Source organism: Oryctolagus cuniculus, chromosome 13 (genome assembly GCF_964237555.1).
Source record: "Oryctolagus cuniculus chromosome 13, mOryCun1.1, whole genome shotgun sequence".
NCBI lineage: Eukaryota > Metazoa > Chordata > Mammalia > Lagomorpha > Leporidae > Oryctolagus > Oryctolagus cuniculus.
This window is the reverse complement of record NC_091444.1, coordinates 26,760,743-26,767,487: the sequence shown is the minus strand read 5'-3', so window position 1 is coordinate 26,767,487 and position 6,745 is coordinate 26,760,743.

The window sequence follows — 6,745 nt, the reverse complement described above, 5'->3', positions numbered from 1 at the left end:
ATATCACACTGCATATGAATAAGCCAAATTGGAAGCTCCAAAGAAAGAAAAAGTTCATATGTGATCAAACTTGACAGATATAAGAATTATGTTAAAATTGAAAATTTTCATAATACAAATCAATAGCAATTTTGCACATTTTTCTAACATGAATCAATCAATACACAAATTTTCATTATGATAAAGAGATCTATGCAAATTAGTTGGGAAAACATGAAGAACCCATTAGTACTACAGTAGTAATATAGATGAATATATAGTTACTTTTTAAAAAATATTTATCTACTTATTTGTAAGTCAGAGTTACACAGAGAGAGGAGAGGCAGAGAGAGAGAGGTCTTCCACCCACTGGTTCACTCCCCAGTTGGCTGCAACGGCTGAAGTTGCGCCGATAAGAAGCCAGGAGCCAGGAGCTTCTTCCAGGTCTCCCATGTGGGTGCAGGGACCCAAAGACTTGGGCTATCTTCTACTGCTTTCCTAAGCCATAGCAGAGAGCTGGATCGGAAGTGGAGCAGCCGGGACTTGATCTGGCACCCATATAGGATGTTGGCACCACAGGCAGCAGCTTTACCAGCTACACAACGGCACCGGCCCCTAATAGTTGTTTTTCAATTTATGCAATACCTCTTTGAATGTTAGTAATACAAGTTGAGCATCCCTAATCTGAAAATGCAGCCTGGGGCTGGTGTTGTGGCATAGTGGGTAAAGCTGCTGCCTGTGATGGGTGCTGGTTTGAAACCCGGCTGCTCCACTTCCAATCTAGCTCCTGGGAAAGCAGCAGAAGATGGCCCAAGTACTTGGACCCCTGCACCCATGTGGGAGAACTGGAAGGAGCTCTTGTCTCCTGATTTCAGCCTGACCCAGCCCTGGCTGTTGCAGCCATTTGGAAAGTTAACCAGCAGATGGAAGATCTCTCTCTCTATATATATATAACTCTGACTTCCAAATAAATAAGAAAACCTTAAAAAAAAAAAAAAGAAGGAAGGAAGGAAGGAAGGAAATGCAAAGTCTGAAATACTTCAAATCTGAAACTTTTTGAGTACTGACATGATGTCACAAGTGGAAAATTCCACATCTAATCTCATGTGATGGGTTGTAGTCAAACACAGTTGCAGTAAAATATTGTATGAATTACCTTAAGATTATATGTATGTATAAGGTATATATGGAACAAAAATGAATATTATGTTTAGACTTGGGTTCTATCTCCAATATATCTCATTATGTATATGCAAATATTCCAAAGTCATCTGTTCTCCAAAACACTTCTGGTCCCAAGCATTGCAGATAAGGAATACTCAACTGATAATGAGTTGACACAAAAGTTAGAAAATTACTTAAATGGATACAATTTTGAAGCTTATGGAATTTTACTTCAGTCAATTCTCCTAAAATAAAGGAATCATATTTTAAAATATGGGTGCAAATATTAAAAGAATGTTATCTTTGGTACTTGACTCAGTTATTGGAAAATTTTTATGTATGTTTGCAGTTATTTAGGCTTATGAGTCACATTTTCTTCAATAAATTATGTGACATAGAAATACAGATTTTCAAGTCTTTCTGATATAAATTTAGAGCTTGAACTGAAATGAAAAATATAGTACTGGCATTGTGGCACAGCACATTAAGCCACTGCCTGCAATACTGGCATCCCATATGAGTGCCAGTTTAAGTCCCTGCTGCTCCACTTCTGTTCCAGCTCCCTGCTAAGGTACCTAGGAAAATAGCATAAAATGGCCTAAGTACTTGGGCCCCTGTCACCCACATGGGAGACAACCAGATGGAGTTCTAGGCTCCTTCAGATTCTAGAACTGGAAGTGCAGCAAGGACTCAAACATAGGCACTCTGTGTGGGATGTAGGCATCTTAACCACTTAGCCAAATTCCCACCCCTCTGACACTTCTTACTTGGATACCTTGCACAAGTTTTTTTTTTTTTTTTTTAATATCTCTGCAGTTCAGTTTTTTCCATCTAAAAATGGGGATAACAAAAGTTCTTATCTCTTGGAGTTGTTTTAGGAACACTTAAATAGTGTCTGGCATGTAGTAATTACCATGCATAATTGCTATTATTATATGATCATTAGTATTAACTATGAGCTCTTATGAAGTTCCTTAACCATTCACTTACTCATATGTGAAATTGTGATAACAACATCTACCTCACAAGATCACTTACTGAATTCAATCAGATAAGATGTGCAAAACTGCCTGCAGGAGGTCAATGCCCACCATATACTTGGCAAATCTTCCAGATCTTAGCTGGTATTCACTGGATAGCCTCTAATCTAGGTTAGCTTACCAGTCTTAAATTCTATTGTGTGAGTGTGTGTGTGTGTGTGTGTGTGTGAGAGAGAGAGAGAGAGAGAGAGAGAGAAGTGTTAAACTGTGAGTTGCTCTTTAGTTGTTAAAACGCCATTTTTGGGGGGCCAGTGCCCCAAACCACCAGTGCCCCAAACTACCACCAATGTTAAACACCATTTTTTGCATTGAAGCTGTAGCCTGCAGTGCCAGCATCCCATATGAGCACCAGTTCAAGTCCTGGCTGCTCCACTTCTGATCCACCTCCCTGCTAATGTGCTAATGTGGAGAATGGCCCAATTCCTTGGGCCCCTGCACCCGCATGAGAGACTGGGAAGAAGCTCCTGCCTCCTGGCTTCTGATTAGCTCAGCTCTGGCTGTTGAAGCCATTTGGGGAGTGAACCAGCAGATGCAAGACCTCTCTGTAACTCTTTCAAATAAATAGTAAAATAAATTATTAAAAATTTTAAAAATAAAAAAATAAACACCATTTTTACCATGAAACTCCTCCTGGGACTACATGTTGCCTAAATTTGCCTTTCTGCCAGCCTCGCTTGCACTGTTCTCTCACCGTCTAGACTGAGTCCCTCAGTGTAGGTAACATACGCAATAAGATTCCTCTCCCCTCTGCATTCCTGAAACACTTCCTGCCTGCTGTACATGCTTGGCATTTAGTCCATACAACCTTGTATTGTTGTTTAAGCTACTTCTGAATGTGTCTCCCTGGTCTGGTTAGGGTGAATGCTTTATAATTTGTGACTTCCCCAACAGCACATGATAATTGCTCAAAAAATTATGTCTCCAGCAGTGGAAACATCTGGAGAAATTAGTGGTGGCAGGGAGAATAACAAAAGAATTTTGACCTGGCAGATCGACCATCCTCTACAGAGAACAAAAAGTGTCATGGGAGGGAGGAAGTGTTACGCAAAAGTTTGAGATAAGCATGAAAGAGCTGAGCAGCCCTGAAGTGGGAAGGGTGAAGGGCAGAGGGGTGGCTACGGGCAGGGAGGGAAGTGGACACCCACCCTGCAGCGTGGCCCTAAAACTCAAGGCCCAGTTCCGTTCTCATTCTGGCTACCCTTAATTTTGGAAAGTGAAGGGAGGCCCCAGTCTAATCAAGTCTCTTTCCTGTCTCAGGCAGCTGGTTCCCAGAATTCCCCTCCTCTTCCCCTGGAGGCTCCCCCACACCCAGGTGTTACAGAAGGTTTGGAAAGCCTTCCTTCTACACAGAGCCTTTGCTGACCACCTGAGAGTGAGTGAGGTCAGGGCCATCCTCCTCTGCCTGCTGAACTCACAAGTCCTTCCTGGACACTCTCATCAGGAGACATTTCCCCACCAAGTCATCCCCAGGCACAGTGTGCATGCCACAGGTGCTGAGTGAGCTTGTATCACAAAGTTGGTTCTTACATGGGCCACGGTGGAGGAAAAACATAGCTAACCCGGAGAGAAAAAGCTGCCGTTCAACTGTGATTCATGGGCTTAGCTTCCAACCCAACGTTCAGCTTTGCTTTGCATTTTTTGGTGCCTCCAAGGTGCTGGTGAATTGGCAAAGAGTAAGGGAGGCAGCGTTGTGGGAGTCAGCAGAGGTGTGATTCAGTTCTTGTCACCACTGCAGCGTGAGGTGGTGCTGGGATTCTTCTAATTTGGGTTTGCAAAACGCAGTGCCTTCCTACCTCAAAAGTTCATTATTTTAAGCACAAGTGTTTGGCAGAGTGGTTAAGACAATGCTTTGCATCCCACATCAGTGTATATGTTTTGAGTCCTGGCTCAACTACCAGTTCCAATTTTCTGCCACCATGTGGGAGACCCGAATTGAGTTCCTAGCTCCTGGTTTTGGCCTCACTGTTGTGGCCATTTGAGAAGTGAACTAGTGGACAGCAGATCTTTTTCTGCCTCTGTCTCTCTACCTGCCTTTCAAATAAATAAAAATAGATACATTTTAAAGATCCTATTGTTTTGAAGTTAGACTGTTCTCAGGAGGTGTGACGCACCAGACACAATCACACCTGGAAGGGGATTGATGTAAGGAGCAGAGCAGAGAGGGGACAGGATACAACTTCATGGCCAAAGACGAACTTATTCCAAGAGAGTAAGTTTGCAAAGGTGGCTAACTCTTGGCACGCACACAGAGCAAGCATGTGCCACACAGCAAGAATGTAGTCACACAGCATAAACGAGGCAAGGGCCATGAACAGGTGTGGAGCTGACCTAGCTTTAAGAGAGCTTTTCAAACTCAGTGGGCCTTGCTCTCTGTGTTGGAAAAGAATGCAGAGGGTGGGCTGGAGAAGAAGACAGGGCACAGGGCATGGGATTGAGCTGGTTGAAGAGCGCGGGGGCTTGGGAGTCCCTTGGGGGATTGGATCTGCTTTCAGGGAAGGAGTGAAAATGGCTGAGGTTTATACCCTAGCTCTGTCAAGTGATACCACCCAGGGAAAAGCACCAGTAACTACTGAACTTGAGAAAGCAGGACTTTTCAAGTCTGCTTAGCTTGACCACCAAGCTCAAGTACATGGGACTAACGGAGACCAGCATGCATGGAGAGGACCCTGCTGGCTTGATCTCTCACTCTTGCTCTCCTTTTGCCAACCAGGTTCAGCCAGACTCTTTCTTTCTAACTTTATTCCCCAGCCCCAGCCAAAATCTAATTACATAATTAGGCATTCAGTAAGTGTTCTCTGATGCTGATTTTTAATGAACTTGGACAATGCTGCTTCCCGTTTGAAAGAGGCAAACCCATTTAAAAAGCTATTTTGTTCTCCCATAACTACTGCGTCTTGGAACTCAGATGGACATGTTAACCATTTGAGACAGGATAAAGCAGGTATAAATAGGTCAAAGTTCTCACAACAGAGAGGGTAGCTGTTGAAAAGAGAAATTTTGATAACAGGATATTATTATGAAATCAAAACTAGTTCTGAATGATTTGTCTATTTATCTATCTAATATCTTTATTTATCTAGTATCTATTTATTTATCTACCTATCTACCTACATATCCATCCATCCATCCTACCAATTCTCAGATTTTTCTGGGAGACTATCAAAAAGCTTCTGACTAAAGCTTCCTTCTCCCACACCCTTTTCCCCAGGATTTTGGATTGACAGGTAAGAGATATCTCCATGGCATCTTCCTAGCAAATCATTTCTCAGTCTCCTGGATAACTTTGGTGGACACCCTGGAATGAATTCTACAAATTCACTTGGAAGCAATTTAAGCTCTACTCCAGGCCTATTGTTGTTCATTAGTGGAAACAGAATTAGGCTGCCCTCCCCAACATTCTTGGTATATGTGTTGAATAGTAAAAGAGGCAAGGGCTAAGGAAAATATTTGGGAGAAGGAGTGAGCATTGAGGGGCAGTATTGTGGTCATTCTCTGTAAAAGCTCTTCTCTCTCTCACCAGGATCTGTGATTAAACATTAATTCTATCATGTCCCTGCTTAAACCCTTTATCCCAAGGCTGCTTCTATCCTTGGTTTGATATTCAAATTCATATTTGGTCCTACCTGTATCTTCAAGTTGTTTTTGCAACATCAGGTGCCACACCTAAATACAGTCCCCCGGCATGCTCTCTCCTCTCAATGCCTTTTCCCTGGCTGAACTCTCCCTGAATGTCCTTTTCCCCTTTCTTTACCTTCCAGCTGATATTTTCTCTTTAAGATCTCTCAGGGCCACCATCCCTGACACCCTCCTGAGTTTGACTCCTTACTGTCGCCTCTGAGCATCTCAGGCAGATCTCTATCACACAGTCTTTGTTACAGGGAATTGTAATCATGTCTTTGATTTCCATCTTCTAAGCTCTTTGAAGGTAAGGCTACTTGTTAACCGTCATTAGATTTCTGGTGCTTTGCACAATGCCTGTCACTTGTTGAAGTTCAATAAATGTTGATGAATTAATGAGTTGGGTATAGATCGGGGGTAGAACCATTTCATCCAACAGGCATTGGCATAATGCCATTGGATATAGCTGGCCTCACCCCTGGTCCCCTCCTGGGCACAAGGCTGCAGCCCTTGTAGACACCTTAGGAGCTGGGTCCTTTGTCCACACACAGACTCACATGATTCTCTGCACCTAAACTTGAACTCAGCTCCACGCTCCAAGCTTTTCCTCTTTTGGAAATTTGTTCCATTTAAAACCAATTGATCCTTTTCTCTTTGTGTCCCTGCTCCCTCTTCATTGTGCAGGCTGTGTTTGGGGCACACGTTTCTATGTTTGTTATTGCAGGTTTGGATGTATGTGCCCTGGCTCCTCCACTCAGGTCAAAGTTCTGCAGACGTCCACAGGTCTCCACCAAGCCTGCTGCCGTGCTGTGTACACAGTGATGGTTGCCTCCTCCACTGGCTCAGAGCCTTTTGGGGAAAATGCCCAATCCCTGTGGTTTACAGCTACCACTGCCAGAGCCAATTTGAATGGCTTTTCCCCGTGGTTAATCATTCCGACCGTA